The sequence below is a fragment of the Capra hircus genome, chromosome 6, assembly GCF_001704415.2.
Source record: "Capra hircus breed San Clemente chromosome 6, ASM170441v1, whole genome shotgun sequence".
In the NCBI taxonomy this organism is placed as follows: Eukaryota; Metazoa; Chordata; class Mammalia; order Artiodactyla; family Bovidae; genus Capra; species Capra hircus.
The window spans coordinates 35,071,339-35,092,990 of NC_030813.1; positions in this window are offsets into that span (position 1 = coordinate 35,071,339).

The window sequence follows — 21,652 nt, forward strand, 5'->3', positions numbered from 1 at the left end:
TTCACCTATTGTTGAAGCCTGGCTTGGAGAATTTTGAACATTACTTTGCTAGCATGTGAGATGAGTGCAATTGTGCAGTAGTTTCAACATTCTTTGGCATTGCCTTTCTTTGGGATTGGAATGAAAACTGACCTTTTCTTGTCCTGTGAACACTGGGCATTTTCCAGATTTGCTGGCATATTGAGTGAAGCACTTTCACAGCATCATCTTTTCAGATTTGAAATAGCTCAACTGGAATTCTATCACCTCCACTAGCTTTGTTTGTAGTGATGTTTCTTAAGGCCCACTTGACTTCACACTCAAGGATGTCTGGCTCTAGGTGGGTGATCACACATGGTGGTTATCTGGGTTATGAAGATCTTTTTTATACAGTTCTTCTGTGTATCCTTGCCACCTCTTCTTAATATCTTCAGCTTCTGTTAGGTCCATACCATTTCTGTCCTTTATTGTGCCCATATTTTCATGAAATGTTCCCTTGGTACCTCTAATTTTCTTGAAGAGAACTTTAGCCTTTCCAATTCTATTGTTTTCCTCTATTTCTTTGCATTGATCACTAAGGAAGGAGTTCTTATCGCTCCTTGCTGTTCCTGGGAACTCTGCATTCAAATGGTTATATCTTTCCTTTCCTCCTTTGCCTTATGCTTCTTTCCCCTCCCCCCCCCCTGCTATTTATAAGGCCTCCTCAGACAACCATTTTGCCTTTTGCATTTCTTATTCTTGGGGATGGTCTTGATTATTGCTTCTTGTACAATGTTACAAACCTTTGTCCATAATTCTTCAGAGACTCTCTGTCAGATCTAATCCCTTAAATCTATTTGTCACTTCCACTATATAATCAAAAGGGATTTGATTTAAATCATACCTGAATGGTCTAGTGGTTTTCCCCCCTTTCTTCAATTTAAGTCTGAATTTGGCAATAAGGAGTTCATGATCTGAGGCACAGTCAGCTCCTGGTCTTGTTTTTGCTGACTGTATAGAGCTTCTCTATCTTTGGCTGCAAAGAATATAATCAATCTAATTTCAATATTTACCATCTGGTGAAGTCCATGTGTACTGTTTTATCTTGTATTGTTGGAAAAGGGTGTTAGCAATGACCAGTGAATTCTCTTGGCAAAACTTTTGTTAGCCTTTGTCCTGCTTCATTTTGTACTCCAAAGCCGAACTTGCCTGTTACTCCAGGTATCTCTTAACTTTCTACTTTTACATTCCAACCCTCTATGATGAAAAGGAAATCTTTTTTGGGTGTTAGTTCTAGAACGTCTTGTAGGTCTTCACAGAACTGTTCAACTTTAGCTTCTTCAGATTACTGGTTGGGCATAGATTTGGATTACTGTGATATTGAATGTCTTACCTTGGAAACAAAGAGTGATCATTCTGTTGTTTATGAGATTGCATCCAAGAACTGCATTTCAGACTCTTGTTGACTATGAGGGCTACTCCATTTCTTCTAAGGGATTCTTGCCCACAGTAGTAGATATAATGGTCATCTGAATTAAAGCTGCCTGTTCCAGCCCATTTCAGTTCACTGATTCCTAAAATGTCGATGTTCACTCTTACCATCTCCTGTTTGACCACTTCCAAGTTACCTGATTCATGGACTTAACATTTCAGGATCCTGTGCAATATTGTTCTTTACAGCATCAGACTTTACTTCCATCACCAGTCACATCAACAACTGGATGTTGTTTTCACTTTCACTCTGTCTCTTCATTTTTTCTGGAGTTATTTCCCCACTCTCCTCCAATAGCATATTGGGCACCTAATGACTGACCTGGGGATTTAATCCTCCAGTGTCCTATCTTTTTGCCTTTTCATACTGTTCATGGGGTTCTCAAGGCAAGAATGCTGAAGTGCTTTGCCATTCCCTTCTCCAGTGGACCATACTTTGTCAGAGCTCTTCACATGATCCATCCGTATTGGCTGGCCCTACACAGAATGGCTCATAGTTTCTTCGAGTTAGATAAGGCTGTGTCCCATGTGATCAGTTTGATTAGTTTTCTGTGACGGTGGTTTTCATTCTATCTGCCCTCTGAAGGATAAGGATAAGAGGCTATGGAAGCTTCCTGATGGGAGAGACTGACTGTGAGGGAAACTGGTTCTTGTTCTGATGGGTGGCGCCATGCTCAGTAAATCTTTAATCCTGTTTTCTGTTGATGGGTGGGGGTGTGTTCCCTCCCTGTGTTTGACCTGAGATTAAACTGTGGTGGCAGGTAATGAAGATAACGGTGACCTCCTTCAAAAGATCCTGTGCTCCCAACCCTGCAGCAGACCACCACCGACCCAGGCCTCTGCCAGAGACTCCTGGACACTCACAAGCAAGTCTGGGTCAGCCTCTTGTGGTGTCACTGCTCCTTTCTCCTGGGTCCTGGTACCCACAAGGTTTTGTTTATGCCCTCCAAGCATCTGTTTTCTCAGTCCTGTGTAAGTTCTTGGGGCTCTACGGTGGGGTTAATGGCAACCTCCTCCAACAGGGCTTATACCACCCCCAGGTCGGCTGCATCCAGAGCCCTGGTCCCTATGGTAGGCCACTACTGACCCATACCTCCACAGGAGACACAAACACTCAAAGGCAGGTCTAGCTCAGTCCCTGTGGGGTTTCCTGGTGCACACAAGGTTTTGTTTGAGCCCTCTGAACGTCTCTGGTGGGTATGGGGTTTAATTCTAAACGCAATTTTGACCCTCCTACCCTCTTGCTGGGGCTTCTCTTTTGTCTTTGGATGTGGGGTATCGTATTTTGGTGGGATCCAACATTCTCCTGTCAATGGTTGTTCAGCAGTAAGTTGTCATTTTAGAGTTCTCACGGGAGATGATTAGTGCACATCCTTCTCTGCTGCCATCTTGACTTGCATGCCAAGGACATTAAATGAATACTCAAAAATAGTGTTAGGTAGCCAGGTGATCTTTATTCTTTCTAATAGAACTGAGAGACACAGGGCATCTTACATAAGTTTATAATTTAGGCATTAAGGTAAAGGAGAAGGTAGTGTTCTTTCCTGCCATCAAGCAAAGGATTCCACGTACATAAAAATTACATTAGATCTTAGATGTTCATAATATCTTATTTTTAATTTTTAAACATAGCTAATGTTTTATTTTTATGAGAAAACACATGGAAAAAAATCTAAATGATGTTCAGTGAATTTTTTTTCTTTTCTTTAGGAAATTACAACACATTGTCTGATCAGTGTTATGATTAAATTCTTTCCTCTGACCATGACATAATTTCATGTAATCTTTTCTTTTTTCATAAAGTCTCTTTCCAAAATACTAGTTGTGTCATTGTTCACTTGCTGTTGTATCCAGCTGCTTTTAACCCCATGGACTGCAGCATGCCAAGCTTCCCTGTCCTCCTTGTCTCCCAAAGTTTGCTCAAGTTCATGTCCATTGAGTTGGTGATGCTATCCAACTATCTCATTCTCTGTTGCCCTCTTCTCCTTTTGCCTTCAATCTTTCCCAGCATCAGGGTCTTTTCCAATAAGTCAGCTCTTTGCACCAGGTGATCAAAGTAGGTTTATGAATAAACCAAGTTTATTTTAAAAATAAATACTAGACATAAAATCAGTTATCTAATTTTATACAATATTACTGGTTTAATTTACCAGTTTTTTGCTAAAAATATAAAAATGTGGACACTTCAATTTATATAATATAGCAAATTTCTTAAATTGCCATCTTAGTTCAAAATTGTCATTGTTTCTGAATTACTCAGTATATTTAATCCTAAACTTAATGACTGATTTTTCAGCACCAGGTTTTTCATTTGTTTAATGTACTTGACTTGTAACTATCAAAGGAGTTAATTTAGAAAACCTGCCAGTTGAATGAAACCTTGCTGGGGACTTAAAGCTCCTCATTTAAAGCTTAGTGCAGGTGACAATATATTTAAGCAAGTGCTTATATGTACAGATATAAAATCTAAAAACTTTTTTTTTCTTTCTGTTTTACTGTTATTTGCCAGGTTGGACTCCACAGAGGTAAGGAGTCATTCACATATATATGTAATTTATAAATCAGGGTTTCAAATCTTTTGAATTAATACATTAATTGAATTTCCTTACTGCAGGACTGCACAGAATGATTTATAGATTAATGCTTGCAGTCATTTTCTACAAAGAGATAATTGTGGGGATCCTCCAAACTTTTTTGGCCATACATCTGTAGAGACAAACCTTGACAGAAGTTATTTTAGAAAATACTGTTCTAAAACCTCAAAAATGAGAAATATTAACATGTAAATCAAAATTTCTTATCAATTTCAAGTGTTTCAAGAAACACTTAAAAGCTAAGTGTTTAATTTTGAATTGTATATACTTAATGATGCTATTAAGTTATCATGATGTATGTTATTTATAGTTTGCAGAGTTTGATAAATTCTTAAAGAATCTCAGCTATATGTTACCATTCTTATTCCAGTTTTCGTATAGCCAAATCAAAGTTAGAGTTATAATGGCTTTTAACAAAGAATAAACAATGTAATAAGAAAAATTCATTAAGGAACAAACTGATAAGAAAAGTAGTATGGTGACCAAAGAATGTACCCTAAATTTAATATAATATAAAAGCAACTAATCCTTGAAACTATTTTGCTTGATCTAACTTGATTACTTCAGACAGATATCTATGCCACTTTGTAAAGTATCTCTTACAAAATGTAAAAACCGACATAGTGAAAATATAACTACCATTTAAATATTTTGCACATTTATCTCAATATGGTTTGTAACTATCTTGGTGTAGAGAAACGTATTTTTTAAAGATGTTTTTAAACTGGCTTTTTGTGCAGGTTGCTTGCCCGTAAATCTGTTAGCAGATTAGGGAACAAATAAATATACTTCTTATTAATTATGTGATAAATTTTTCTCCTAAAATAATTATAGGAAAATAATTATGGAAAAAGCAAAGTTAAATTATTTTGTAGTTTATTTTGACTTAACTATCTGATAAATATGCTTTATGTTTCTGAAAATGAAGAAAATATTTTCAAATAACTTTCTACTTGCTCTCTGAGAAATGGCCTAAAAATTCTAAAATGTTACAATGTCTATTAATTGAAAAAATCTGGGGTAGAAAATTTATTTGCTTCCAGTTCTTACACACATGAAAATAAAAAATTATACACATCTTAGGCTAGCGCTATATTCCCTGTAGTCTCATGGAATTAGAGGATAAGTAGGAAAAGCACTTTATGACTATCAAAATGCTTATACTAAAATAATATACTAGATATATATTTTTATGATATAAATGAATATGCTGCAAAAAGCAAACAAATAAAAACACAAAATTCCCCTTAGGGAATTCCACACTTTAAATTAATTAAATACATTTTTAAAGTATAAGGCCAAAGACCTAACAGCTCTTTAGTAGAAAAGTGAAAAGTGAAAGTGTTAATCACCAGTCAGGTTTGACTCTTTGAGACCCTATGAACTATAGCCGTGAGGTTCCTCTGTCCATGGAATTCTCCAGGCAAGAATACTAGAGTGGCTTGCCATTCCCTTCTCCAGGGGATTTCCCCAACCAGGGATCAATCCAGGGTCTCCTGTATTGCAGGAGAATTCTTTACCATCTGAGCCACCAGGGAAGCTCCTCTAAGAAAGGATAATTCAGAGCATATTCTTTGAGGCAAAGACTTTTAGTTGCCAAGCCTGGCTCCGCTACCATGGATCTGTGTGACCTTAGGCAAGTTACTAACCTATTTGAGCCCCAGTTATTTAATTTAATACATTTAGTATAAAAATAGTTATACCCTTTCTTCAGATATTACTGTAATCAATGAGGTTACAATAGTAAATATCTATCATACCATTTAATTTATAATTACTATTTGTCAACCATTATGTAAGATACAATGAATATAAGCTACTTAGCAGATTGGCATACCTATGATAAAAGAAAACTTATTGAAAGAATATGATTTTGTATACAATTAGAATTATACTCTTTCAATAGTGAACATGTTGAATTAAACAAATATTATGTATTGTTATCATTTAAAATACAACTATTCAGTTCAATAATTTCAAGTCTAGCTATCTACCTAAGAGAGAGAAAATTAAAAACAAGGACTCAAGCAGACATTTGTACACTATTATTCACAGCAGTATTATTCAGAACAATTACAAGGTGGAAACCACCCAAATGCCCATCAGCTGATGAATGGATAAACAAAGTCTGATGTATCCCTCTGCTCAATCTTTCTTCCATAGATGTTGGAATCTAGCACTTCCTGCTAAACTTCTGACACTCTAATCTTCATCTATTCATTGAGAAAAAGAGAATACCTAAACAGGCCTAGGTCACTGGCTTAAGATCCTTGTCGACACTGGATGCTGGGGAACTACAGTGTACTAACTGATGAGATGCCTGTTGAAGAAGAACATATAGGGCCAGGTACTAAATGGAGTTTTGGGTCTAGTCCACAATGGTCCACTCAGTTCATGAACCCACCCAGTAATGCCCCCATTTTGCAATATTGTACTTGAAATGGATATATTTGGTAACCAGCATAACCTCTATATCGTTTTCCCTGCCTGAGTCCTGTAGTAATGTGAAAAGTCAAGGGTGGCCTCTGAAACTGCTTTCCCAGCCAAGACTGTAAATCAAAACTGGTATCATTTTGCAGGAGAGATGGCAGAGATGAGTTCCCCTAAAGAAGGCAGGGCTAGTGGTCCCAACCTATTTCCATTTAAATCTTAAGCCTGGCACCTAGAAAATCAAAATGCTTCCTGGATGCCAACAGTCAAACTCAATCAAGCAGTAGCCCTCATTGCAGTTGTTATGCTAGATGTCCTGTCTTTGCCAGTGCAGATAAACACAGCTGCAGGTCCCCGGTATAAAGCCTTTGATCTGGAAAATGTGTTCCTTTTTAACCCCTTTCAGAAAAGAGGGACAGAAACAGTTATCATTCACTTGGAAGTGACAATAGTATACATTTGCAGTCTTGCCCCAGGGTTATGTTAACACTTTCTCCCTCTGTCAAAGAAATCTGGACCGGCTGCTCATCCTGAGGAACATCCTGCTGGCACATTATACTCATAACCTCATGCTAACAGAACCAAATAAACAAGAAATGACAACTATGCTAGAGGCTTTAGGAGACAAATACGCTCTAATGGGCAAGAAGTAAGCAAAGTCTCAGGCGTCTGTTGCATCTCTGAAATTGCTGAAAGTCCTATTGTCTGAGGAACGCTGAACAAACTTCTTCAAGGAAAAAAAAAAAATAACCCTTGCATCTTTCACTCCAAAGAAAGAAGCATGATACCTGACAAGCTTCTCTCAGTTCTAGAGGCAGAATATGCCCCAGCTGGGATATTACTCTGGCCCCTACACTGGATGATGTGGAAAGCTGCCAGTCATGATTAGAGCATAGGACAGCGCAGGAGTTCACCCTAGACCCTGGCTGGAATGACGGGACTGCTACTGCTTAGGACACAGGATCTGTAGACCCTGTGATATTGTAGGTATCTGGAGTGAGAAAGATGATGTGTGGGGTTTATGACAAGCCACATAGGCTTCTGACTGTGGCTCTCTTTGGTTCTGAAGCCACCTCAGAGGAGAATAGTTGTTCTTTTGAAAAAGAGTTCCTGGCATGTTTCTGGTTTCTGATAAAGATGAGCTGGATCTGTCAAGCCCACCAATTCCACAAAAGATAGTTGACTATGATCATGAGAAGACACTGCTGTGATTATAATGTAGTTATAGGGAGAAATATGTTTATCACCTAGAGGGTCCCTTTGGATAACTCTTGGTTAATAAGATAGTTCTTGGGCTTCCCTGGTGGCTCAGCGGTAAAGAATTTGCCTGCCAATGCAGGAGACATGGGTTCCATCCCTGATCTGGGAAGATGCCACTGCAGAGCAATCAAGCCCCTGAGTCACAACTGCTGAGCCTGTGCTCCAGGGCCCGGGAGCCATGTGCTCCAGCTACCGAAGCCTGCACGCCCTGGAGCCTGTGGTCTGCAACAAGGGAAGCCCCCACGATGAGAAGCCCCTGCCCTCACTCACCACAACTAGAGAACAGTCTTCACAGCAACCAAGACCCAGCACAGCCAAAAATACATAAATAAGTAAAATTATTAAAAGAGAAACTTCTTCAATTCTAGCAGTTCAAGAACCATCAGGCCCTGTCCATAAGATATTAGAAGGTAAGGTAAGGTGTCAATAAATGAACTGCTTAATTCATAGTAAAGCATTCTTTGGATTCTTTAGAATGTACGTACAATAAACACTCCACTCTAAAACAATCAATGCTATCATCCTCTTGCATTCTGATAGTTGGTGACAAAGCACAAACTCAAAATCAGATTTTACTGTGTTCTGTCAAAATTATAGTTAATATTTCTATTGTTATTATTAGTTACTGCTTATATTCCAAGCACTAGTTTAAGCATTACACGTATAATAGCTCTAATCTCAAAATAACATAGCAAGAGACGTGTTAACTCCGGTTAACATGGGTGAATACTGAACCTCAAAGAGATTAATCACTTATACATAATCATCCAATGTGCAAATGGCAGAGCAAGTTGGAACATAGTTCTATAAATTATAAAATTCTCTGAAATGTTCATTTCTTTTTTAAAATAAAATTTTTCCCTACCTAAAAATAGCTGAAATAGTGCCATTAAAGCACAAAATTTACTTAGATTATCCAGATCAGCAGTTATGGTGTAACAGCAGAAATAGCAAAAGCAGAACCAGATTATACAAAGCTAGAAAAAAACAAAAGATAGTGAAAAAGCTACAGCTTGAGTAGAAAAACCTCCAAGAAGTCTGGCTTTGTGGATATCATATGACAGCCAGAGAGGAATCTTGGGTCCAAGAAAGCTATTTGTAGTTATGTGTGCATTTTGTTTTATATTTTGTAACATTAAAAAAAACTAAGATCATGGCAACTTGTCCAACCAGTTCAGGGCAAATAAAAGGGGAAAAAGTGTAAGCAGTGACAGATTTTATCTTCTTACTTCCAAAATCACCGTGGATGGTGACTACAGCCACAAAATTAAAATCACTTGTTTCTTGAAAGGTAAGCTATGACAAACCTAGACAGCATGTCAGAAACCAGAGACATCACTTAGCTAACAACCATCCATGTAGTCAAAGCTATGATTTTTCCAGTAGTCATGTACAGATGCGACAGCTGGACCATAAAAAAGGCTGAGCCCAGAAGAATTGTTGCTTTCAAACTGTGGTACTGGAGAAGACTCTTGAGAATGCTGCGGACTGTAAGGAGATCAAACCAGTCAGTCCTAAAGGAAATCAACCCTGACTATTCACTCTAAGGACTGATGCTAGAGCTGAAGTTCCAATACGTTGGCCACCTGATGCGAAGAGCTGACTCATTAGAAAAGACCCCAGTGCTCAGAAAGACTGAAGTCAAAAGGAGAAGGGCAGCTGAGGATGAGATGATTAGATAGCATCACAGACTTAACGGACATGAATTTGAGCAAACTCCAGGAGATAGTGGAGGGCATACAACCCTGACGTGCTGCAGTCACAAAGAGTCAGGCGCAACTTAGCCACTGAACAACAACAAACAGATAAATGGAGTAGGCTATGCCTGAGTGGTGATCTGAAGGATTCCCCAGTAAGTAAGAGACTGAAAAATAGAGAAATGGAAGGATTGATGAAACAAGATCTCTAAGAAGAAGGAAAGAATGGGATGCAGTGTATCTTTGATTCAGAGTTTAACTTCATCACTACAGTAGTTGTCATTGTGAGGGATCTAAACGAGCAGTATTAACATCACTCGGGAACATCAGCTCTGCAAATTAGCAGGACCTATCCAAGACAAACTGAATCATGAACTAAGTAGGGGAACCCAGAAATCTAGGGTTTAACAAAGCTTCTAGGTGATTCTAGTAGACACTGCATTGTAACAACAGATTAGAAAAAAGGTTAGGTCAGACCTAAGTGGATTTGCAGATTTGGTAATGGAAAGTTGACATTTTCCTTTTATTATACTTCTTGACTCTCAGGCAGCTTCCACCTTAAGGATTTTCTCTTTCTAAGCCTCCCCCACCAAAAAGGTAAGGATTTTCAGTTGATTCTTGTTTGAGAACAAACATTGAGAAGAGGGTGAGAGCCAGTCGTCATGGTTACTGGTAAAGCGTTCAATAACAGGTTAGATAGGCACCAGGTAAATGGACAGAGCAGAGTAGATCCCAGACACCAAAGCAAGTGTGAGCACCACTTTTCCTGTAAAGTGATGCTGTTTTAGAGAGAATAGAGAAGGTCCCTTGATTGACTGGAATTCTGAGAAGTTTTGTTTAAAGAGAATAAACATTACATCTCTCTTTAACAAACATTACATCTCTCTTTAAATTTAAATAAAAACATTACATAAATATCCTATTAAATTTTGCTCAAATTAAAGTTAAAACCAGCTGGACAAGGTTTTTCCTGATTACCCCCCAAATAAGGACTTTTATGTTCAGATTGCAAGTGGGCAAAAGAAAGGGACTGTGTTTTGCCTTATTTTTAAATTGTAGTGTAGGTACATTAGAGGGTAGTACACTTTATTTATTTATTTATTATAGTATAGGTACATTAAAGTGTAGTGTGATACCACTTAATATATTTAAGCAAGTAACTTCTTATTAAGTTAGAGGGTAATAAAAGAAACACAATGTTCAAGTTTATGCTCATTTTCACCATGATATTCTTAGCAAAATTATTAACATGATTAAAGTTTATTGTGTATTATTACATACCTAATGAACACAAAAATCTTGTAGACAGTGAAAATAAATTTATTATTTTATTCTGTGACAGAAAGATAGGCATTAAAATAAAGCAGAGAATAGAAACTGCCTGACTCAATGGAAGACGTTTAACTTAGGTTAAATGATTAAATATTTTTTAACTTAAAAGGTTAAATACTCTGGGATTCCTTTATCTTGTTGCAATTATATAAAACATAAATACTATGATATGCTTAACAAATATGCTTGTAACTAAGAAGTATCCACTCCAGTATTTTTGCCTGCAGACTTCGATGGGCAGAGGAGCCTCGTGGGCTACATTCCATGGGGTCGCAAAGATTCCAACATGGCTGAGAAACTAACACTTTCACTTTTCATATTATTTGAAACCGTAAGAGTAGGAGAGAAGGCAAAATTTCATATATAACTTGACCATCACTTATTTTCTAAACCCTTCTTTCCCTTCAAGTTAATTTGCTATATTTGATTTTTTTTTTACCAACTTGGATGGATTTATAATGCATTTATAATTGCATTTGTGATGTAATGGGTTGGGGAAATTCTGATAACAGAAAATTTACACCATCTAAAAGAGACAATAAAATTATATGTTGTTAATACCCTGCTGCAATCTTATATCAAGCCCCTTTGAGCTACACATGCAACTCCTATTACCACTAATTGCAGTTTCACTACACAGGAACATCAAAAGAAAAGACACAGACCTTCTTTGTGCTGTGGATTTTGTAATTCTTTTATATTATATTAAGATCCCAAACTACTCTAACAGTTGGAATACTGGATGCTTTTTTCCTAATATTTACCCATTTCCAGTTTTCCCTTTCATTCTTTGAAACTCCTAGGAGTGTTCAGATAGGTGTATTAACATGAAAAGAGCTAATTATATTTTTCAAGATATTATTCTTGATTCTAAAATGAAAAGAAAAATTCTTGCAAGATTATATGTCTTTTTTATCTTTAGGATTAGTATAGTTAGTATAGTGGGGAAAAAAACTAGCTGGAACTTAAGATTTATGAAGGAATTTATTTAACACCATAAACATTTTCAGAAATTAGTTCAAGATTTGTAGTTAGAGGGATATAGCCTTTTCTATTAAAAAGAATACTTATTTAAAATGAGCAATATAATAGTTCCTATGCAGAGTGGACTGAAGTGAAAGCACCTAGACTCTGTTGGGGCTCTGCCCTAACCAAACCTGTCAAGACCAAGGAGATATCCCAGTACACAGAGGAGGCAGAGATCCAGGCCTCCGCCTTCTCTGCTCCTCTGCCGTGATCCCTGTCAGAGACAGCACCGACATCCATTCTACTGCACAGTCTAGGACCCTCAGAGGGCTCCCCGCCATCACCTCCTCCGTCCTGTGAAAAAGTGAAAGTGTTAGTTGCTCTGTCATGTCCAGCTCTTTGCGACTCTATGGACTGTGGCCTGCCAGGCTCCTCTGTCCCTGGAATTTTCCAAGCAAGAACAGTGGAGCAGGTAGCATTCTCTTCTCCAAGGGGATCTTCCCAACCCAGGGATCAAACCGAGGTCTCCAGCATTGCTGGCAGATTCTTTACCATCTAAGCTACCAGGAAAGCCCCATATTTCCTCTCTATCACAAACTCTGCATAGTTTTCTCCTGTAAAGAGCTCATGAGCTCAACAAATTTTCATCCTGCTATCACCCAAGGTCATCCAACATATTTGGCCTCATTTCGAGATTATCTCAGAGACCTTTAACCAAGATCTCTGCATATACTCTGTTCCTTTCCTGTCTTCTCTGCATATGAAGAAAGATCTTGCTAAAAATGCAAACATCATTATACCTCCTTCCTGGTTGAAATATTTCAGTGGCTTCTCATGGCTCACCAGATAAAGTCAAAACTGCTACGAGGTTCTGGCCCAACCTACCTTTCTTGCCACACCTTGCACTTAAATCACCCTTGGCCTTCTTTCACTTCTTTATTTGGCGTGTTATGTTGGACCACAAAGCTTTGCACACACTCCTTACTCTTGGTAAAACTCCCTGTTTCCCCCTGCCTACACAAGCACACACTCTCTTCTTTAAGATCTCATTCATCAGATTTGCAGTTCAAGTAAGACTTCCTCAAATATCTCTGATTTTGCCTATCAGGTAAATAAAATACATTTTCACTGCACTCTGTACTTTCCCTCAGAAGCCCTTCTTCCTTCCTCTCTTTTTTCAACAAACATTTAATGAATAATTAAATTATAGGATAAGCAAGTATGATTCTAGGCATTTGGGAATAACAGTCAATTAGTCAGATAAGATCCCTGCTCTCAAGAGCTTCTATTCTAGTGGGATACAGGCAAAAAAAAAAAAAAAAAGGCAAGCCAACAAACAAATAATTGCTATGCAGAAATGCTAATAGGGTGGTGTGCAAGAGACTGCTGAAGGGAGGAGGCCGTGCCTTTAGGGAAGATGCAGAGGGGTTTTCTAGGGAGACATTTTGCTGATAAGTCAGTTATATTTTCTCGTTTGATTACTAGATTAGTTTCTATATTTCCCACTCAGCTGAAAACTCCACGATAGCAACAACTAACAGCAATTTTGCTCAGAAATTCTATATCTTAGAAGATCCTCTAGAAATATTTTGAATAAATAAGTAAATATAAATATCACAATTTTATTTTATTTTAAATTTTTATTTTTACTTTATTTTGCTTTACAATACTGTATTGGTATTAAATATCACAATTTTAAACTCAAACCTATTTGAATTCAAATCTTTGTTCTCAACTTCAAATTGGGCACTCTATTAAAACGTCTAACCTTCAATTTCTTCATCTCCTAGTGGAGAAAATAACACCTATTTATCAGACAAAATCTTATACGCGTATCAATAGTCAACATGTGGTTTTAACTGCCACAAATCCAAAGGTGTGGATCCTTCATGTAGTGTTACTCCGCTTAGGTCTGAATCAAGAATATAATTATTAAAAATTTACTGAAAAGTTCTGTCATTCACTTTCCTCCCTTGTTAATTAAAATAATGATACCTATGTCTCATGGTTCTTTTGAGAAATAAATGAGGCATTAACTTAGGAAAGACCTTAGTTCAGTTTCTGGAGTGTTACATTTTCATTTATATTACTATAAAAACTTTTCAGACTACACAAGAGGAAAGACACCATACAAGTTCACAGAACTGAACTATGTTCAGACAAGAGTTTTTAAAAAATGATTTTGCTGTGAAGAGAAGAAATTGATTGATATTCTTACAGTGTGTGTATACATACATATATATATATGCCTACATAAGTGTATGTGTATGCTAAGTATGCTAAGTCACTTCAGTCGCGTCCAACTCTGTGCGACCCCATAGACGGCAGCCCACTAGGCTCCTCCATCCCTGGGATTCTCCAGGCAAGAACACTGGAGTGGGCTGCCATTTCCTTCTCCAATGCATGCATGCATGCTAAGTCGCTTCAGTCGCGTCCGACTCTGTGTGACCCCATGGACAGCATCCCACCAGGCTCCTCTGTGCACCGGATTTTCCAGGCAAGAATGCTGCAGTGGGTTGCCATTTCCTTCTCCAAGTGTATGTGTAGTATACATATACTTAATACACATACATCTGTATGTCTGTGTTGTTATACATAATTAATATTTACATAAATTACTGTTTACAAAACACCTCTGTGAATATTCTTTTATTAAACTCAGCAACAAACCTGTGAGGTAGGCAGTACAAGTTATAAAGAAACCTCACATGGAAAGACCTAACTGGGAGTGGCCAGGCTCTCAGGTTACGCACCTTATCCTGTTACTAACAGGATGCGGTGCCCTGATATGTCGGCAGGTGTTGGTAGAGAGGGCTCCAACTCTGAGCTGCTGAAGAGGCAGAGGAAAGCAGAGGTAAGCTCATTGCTAACGCCAGAGTATGGCATTGGCAACACGATCAGTTGGTGGTGGAAGATGGATCATTTTACCCTTACATTCTTTTAGTCTTTTACAGTTCACTGCCTAAGCCTGCTTGGAACTCTACATGTATTTAATCCTTCCAGCAGAGAACAATCACTGTGAGTTTCCCCACTGACATACCTTTATTTGCTGAAAGTTCATTCTTTGCAGGTTGAGCACATAAAAATTTAAAGAGATAGTGTTAAAACTAACATAAATCACCTGTCCTACCCAGGGAAAAATAAAGTACCCCGCCTTAAAGAATATTCTCTTTAATAACTGAACACTTCAAAGGAAATAAAATCAAGAAAAAAGCTAACCTTGCATTTTCACTTATCAAAATGTTCATTCAAGTAGTAGTTGCAGAAGAATAGCTGAGTGTCTATGACCCAAATGATGCTACATTCATCATGTTCTCCTCAGATGTGAAATAGAAGGGTTATGATGAGAGTAAAATTGTTGGGTTGACCTCATTTTGAGTTTTTGTGATAATGTCAATAAAACTCAATTAATCTCTAGTTTTAAGCACTCCTAAATAATACCATTTAATACTGAATGCTTACATATCTGAAAAAATTTGGGGTAATGGAGAACAAATTGCATTTGTAGGTAGAAGGAACTGGACTAATGCATTTTTCTACTTTTTCTCTAATATTTCAATGATTTTATGATACCTGGTCATGTGATTAAATTTTACAAACATTTATGGTTTTGATATATCAGTTTAGATAAAGTATCAGAAATGACAATAACATTGTAATATTTTCTACAAGTTGACATCAGAGGGAAACCTTGGACAATTTTCCCTTGGTTTAGGCTGAATTTAAAGTTCCATGATGAGAATATGGCAAAGGTGAATGGATTTTATGGGTGTAACTAAGGTCCGAAATTAATTTTGAGTTAATCAAAAGGGAGATTATTGTAGGTGGGCATGGGTTAATCAAATGCCTTAAAGAAAAGCTATTCTGACAGCCTTGAAGAAGCAAGTTGCCATGTTATGAAAGGTCCTGCACACAGCCTTTAGCAGATGAGAGGGGGTCCCCAAGAGACCAAAGCAAGAACCTCAGTCCTACAACTGCCAGCAACTGAATTCCGCCAGCAGTCACTTGGAACAGCTTGGAAGTGGTCCCTGAACTCTTAAAAAGAATGAAGCCCACTCACACTTTGTCACCTGATGAAACCCATAGCAGGAGATCTATGTAAGCAGTGCCTGTACTCTGACCCACAGGAACTATCAGAAAATAAACTAGGTTGTTTTCATCTAAAAAAACAAAAATCAAGGAACTGGGATTCTTCCATGAGTTATGTCCACATTATAATCTTATGTTTATTTACCTGATATTTACTAAGTAGTCATTGTGTTTCGGGCAGTGTGCTAGGAATAGACAGGGTGGTAGATACTGAAGACTCCCTTTCTGGGTGTAAGTGAAGCTGGAAAACCATAAGCATTTCCTTTCTGACTCAGACGAACACAATACAAATATATGTGATGTAATAAGAAATATATATTTGGCTTCTGCCCCTGATTCCTGGCTTAGAGTTCCTAAAATCCTTGTAATTTCCTGTTTGACAAGGGTGCTGGGAGCATCTTTGTTTTAATATTTGGTCATTGGCCCCAATTTGAATCCTGATACAGAGCTCCTAAATCTCTTGGAATTTCCTGGATGACAGGAGAAAGTTTTGTTCTAAAGAGGAAATGCTTGATGGGCCTATGGATGAAGTCTGGGCACCAGAAAGAGTAAGCCATGATTAGAAGTTTGGAAATTTCAGCCTCACTCCCATATCATCCTTGGGGAAGGGAAGAAGGACTGGAATTTGAGTTAATCCTCCATCACACCTGCGTGATAAAAGTCTGCATTGCCCTGAAGGACAAGGTTTGGAGAGATTACAGGTTGGAGAGCACATCCATCTGCCAGAAGGATTCACATTCCAACTCTGAGGGGACAAAACTCCCACACTCAGAACCACTCTGGACCTTACCCTATATACCTCTTCATCCGGCTATTCATCTGCATTCTCTATAGTAGCCTTTGCAACAAACCAGTAAATACAAGTGAACGTGTCCCTGAGTCCTTTAAGGAGCAAATTATCAAACCACAGGAGGGGATCTTGAGAACACCCAATTGAAGCCAAGTTCAAGAGTGTGTGGGTAATCTGGGGATTTACTACTTGCAGTTGTCTGAAATGGGGGGATTCTGGTGGACTTGAGTCCTTAACTATGAGGCATCTGTGCTAACCTGAGGTAGTGTCAGAATGAATTAAATTGCGGGACACACAGTTGGTGTTCACAAAGAACTGGAGAATTGTTTGAGGTGGAAAAACCCTTTAATTAGCCTCTGTCTAATCTCTGCTCATCTATCCCTACTTCATGCCCACCACATCTGAGTTCTCTGCCCTGGCATCATGAATGCCTACCTTTGGGACTCTTTTGCTTTGCTTCAATTATAAACAACAGGAAATATTTATATTAAGGGGCAGAGCTTGTGTCCTGGATCACAACACAGACTTTTTACTATCTTTTCAATTTCTTAGAGGTTTACATGTCACAAAATGTTCACAGGAATCTAGGATACCTACCTTTTTTTTTTTTTTTTAATACTAATGTAATTTACTTCCTTGATTTAAAGAGTTGCTTCTTGCACTAATGGCTCAAGGCTTCCTTGTGAAATTCAATCTCTTTCCTTGGACAGAAAATCTTAGTGGTCGAATCCCCCTGAAGCTGACTTCCTGTCCTGGGGCCCCTTGTTAACCTGGCCTTTTGCCTCTTACGCTGCCTCCTCGTTAAAGTCTATTAACGTGAGTCATTCATTCCTCAGTCCTTTGTGGCTTGTCATTAGAAATAGCTTTCAGCATTTATAGGAAATGGGAACCAGATACATCTTAGGTACATCAGACATTTCTGCTTATGAAACTAATTTTGAAGCAACTTCAGCATAGTATTTGAGTCTGGTCATTTCTCTAATAAGATGGGGTTTTTGAGATACTAACAAGTTTTGCGGGGTTTTTTTCTTCCTTATATTTCCCCTTTCTTCCTCTTGCCCTAATCATCCCAAACAGGAGACCTCTGTACTTCTTTGCCCTAGTGGGCATTTGAAGCAGACTAGGGAAAGAAAAAAAGAGAGGCATGTACTTCCCTTTTAACCATTTCCTCTGAAAGCTTAAGGCCATACTGGAATTGCTGCACAATAGTATTAGGAAGATAAAAAGGCTTTGTCTACACTAGGAAGAGATTTTTTTCAGGGTTGAAGTGAGGAAAGCTAAGAAGGGAAAAACTGTTAGTCTTGGGAACAGAGGGAACACTTCTGCAGTGCCACCAGGAAACTGGTCTGTTCTCAGTGAAGACTGTGTGAGCAAAGGCATTTGGTAGATGCGACCAAAAGCAGCCACACAAACTTCCTGTGCTCCGAGAGCAGCCTAGAGGCACAGGACTCAACCCCACCTCCACCCAGTCTTGACCAAGCTCTTCCACCTAACTTGAATGTCCTGTCTTCTATTAGACAGTGCATATCCCTCTCCTCTTCAAGCCCCTCCTAATCCACTAAGCCTTTCTCTTAACCTCATGCCCTTGTGTGCGATCCTCCATTGAACACTCCCCAATTTTATCAGTGTCACTCATTCAGTGCTTAATCCTCCTGCTTTCTAGCCTGCCATCTGATGCCTTGTGTTAGTTGCTTTTCATCCATTCATTTATTAACCTGAAACAAATTGCAAATACTTTGAGTTAAGAACAAGGTTTTAAAAATCTCTCTTTTTTACAGCAGTACCCACAAACAATTTATGGACATAATGTACAATGAAAGAATATTAAAGATGTTCTAAGATGGGAAATCACACTATTCTGGCTCCTAAATCAATCTTACATATCTCTAAAATAGAATTTTAAGGTCAAGATATAATTATATTAGGGTTTCAGACACAACAATACAATCTTACAGAATTTTATCTAGTGGCATGAGGTGGAGCAGAGGGGAATTTGGGGACAGTGAAAACATTTTGTTTGATATATGGCAGATATATGACATTATGCATTTCTCAAAATCCATAAAATTATACAACACAAAAAGTGTGAACCCTAATGTAAATGATGGACTTTACTTGAGGATAGTATATATTGATATTGTTTTGACAAATGTACCACACTAATGCAAGATATTAATAATGGGGAAACTTGTTTTTTGTGTGTGTGTGTAGGTGCATGGGTGCATGGAACTCTCTGTACTCTCTGCTCAATTTTTCTGTAAAGTTAAAACTACTCTATAAAATAAAAGTCTATTAAGATAAAAAATACACTACAGAAATCACTCTTCTCTAGAGGAACACTATTCCAAGAATGTATAAAATCCAGTCACATAATCTTTTAAAAGCAGCAAAATCTGAAAATTGTGTATCCTGATTTTTTTTTCCATTTTAGATAGCCCCTTTTCTCTTGGTGTTGAAATGGATCTTTTTATTAAAACAGCGAGATAGCAGCAGTTGTTCACCCATGGTCAACCAGATGTGGACTACAGTGGGATCATTGTATCTTATTTCTACTTAAAAATCATGCCTATTACCTGCTAATTGCCATGTATTGATTTACTTAAGCATCCATGGTTGCTGTATGAGAAAGATAACACTTGGCTCTAGGGGGCCTGGAAATTCTTTACACTGTCAGTGACCTTGACAGAAAAGGGTAATTAATCTGAACCTCTGGATGGAATTAAGAGACTTAAACCTTTCATTGTTTATGAAAAGCTTCATCTTTAGTGATGTGAGCACACAGTTCTATTTACTGAGAAAACATCTTATATTGATTTATCTCCTTCTCTTTTATGATCAGCTACCAGATTGCAGGTTTTCTATATCTAAGGAAGAGAAGAGGAGACAAAAAGGACTTATTTATACAGCAAAGAATTTGAATTTTCTCTCAGGCTGTGTCCACTCATCCCCTGAGTAGTCCCATGGCAATGAACAGGCCATTTTATTTTCCTGCCTAGCTTTTACATTTGCACAATGAAATAACAAAAGTTAGTACTTTTATGAGACTAAAACAAAATAATAAATATTAATTTTTAAAACTGTTATAGATCCAGGGTGGTTTTTTGTTTGTTTTGTTTTCACAGGTACAGAGCCTGAAGGTTAAAATATATCTAGGGTATAGATATAATCCCTCAGTTTTTAGTCCTCATTTGTCTCTTGGTTTCTTGCAAGAGATATCAGACTGTGATGTCAGTATGAAAAAAAAATTTCACACTGATAACAAATCAAACAACATACCTATACTTTTTTAAAAAGGTAGAAATGTTTTGAGATAACAACTGTTCTTTAATGTGTTCTAGTGATTACTGATGCTAAGTAGGAAAATGCCAATATAATTTTTCTTTTGATAAGTATTATGTATATACCTTTAGTTCAAATGATAGCTGTAATTTGTTAAATGACGATTGTCTTTCAATATAGAATTACTGATTGAATTGCTTCTAGTCAGGCAAAGGAGGCATAGGGGACGTTGCAATGTGATACCTAGCAGGAAATGTCTTGACTTCCAGATCTTCTGAGGCACTTTACTTTAGTCAGACTCAAGTGCATTCCTACTCATTTTCTTTACTGATCAGCAAGCTACCAAGCTAAATGAGGACTCCATAGCTGTAAAAATTCTGAAATAAGACATCTTCCTCTCTATTGTGTATTTTACTTTGTAGAACTGACATTTCTGTTTCGTTATCAAGTGCCACTTCTAGAACTGCTCTCATTTCTTTTCGCTTTTTATTTCCCTCAGGGCTTCCACAAGAGTGCATTTTTGCACATGTATGTGTCCATGTATAATTTTTCTCTTCCATAGTAAGAGTAAATAGCTACCAGTGGAAAGTGAGACTAATTTCCTACGGAACAGCCTGATATATTCTGTACCTGCAGAAAACACACTGACATTTATGTTGCATTGTGTGACTGCAACATCAGAGAATAAGGTTATGGGAAATGGGAGCATAAGCAGTAGGCTACCAACAGTCTCAGTTTTAAAATTCAGCACATTGTTATCAGGGTAGAAGTGGGTCCCTTTAAATGTTCCATGCATGAGTTGATGACTGCCAGACATCAGTGAGCCCTTCCTTTTCCATCTGTGGTTCTTTGGAGTGAGGGGAGTCATGGAGGAAGGAAAGGGTGGAGGTGCCAGAGGAGGCAATCACTGTCACAAAAGTCAAGATGCAATATGTCAGGCAGTCCTCAAAGGAGACCTCTGCTCTCAGTCTGTCTTACATGTCTCAGTTTGCGTAGCCTTTGATTAGCTTCCTCTGTAGAGATTGCTAATGTAATAAAAAAGAGTAAATGCCTGTGTGGAGAAGCACAAATGGGATAAGGAGAACCCTGCTTCTCCCAATACCTAGAGTTTTTATATCATTCAAAGAGAGTAATTATCAAATTTCCTTTATTATATCATGTTACAGGGGTATATTCATTCATTTTAACAGAATTTTTAAATTTTTAAGTTTGAAAATCATAAATTCATGAGATCCTTTTTTAGTTCGGCATCACCCTATACTTGCATCTTAGTTAGAAATATATACATATGTATACTAAAAGTTTTGCAAAGTTCTTTTGTTCTTAGTCAATACATAGCTCAGCTGGATGAGATTAGAGGATATGAGATTATCCCTTAGAACAGATGATCTAGGCCAGAGTAAAGTACCTCAAATGTGCTAGCAGGCAACTCCTACTAAATGTTTTTTTTTGGTCCCTATAATATAGTTACCAATACATATAGGAATTGTAACAGCCACATGTATTGATAAAAGAATGCAATGATAATATTCTCTAGTACCATACTGGAGAAGGCACTGGCAACCCACTTCAGTACTCTTTCCTGGAGAATCCCAGGGATGGAGGAGCCTGGTGGGCTGCCGTCTATGGGGTCGCACAGAGTCGGACACGACTGAAGCGACTTAACTGCAGCAGCAGCTAGTACCATACACAAAAATAAAATCAAAATTGATCAAAAACCTAAGTATAAAACCAGATACTATAAAACTCTTAGAGGAAAACATGCA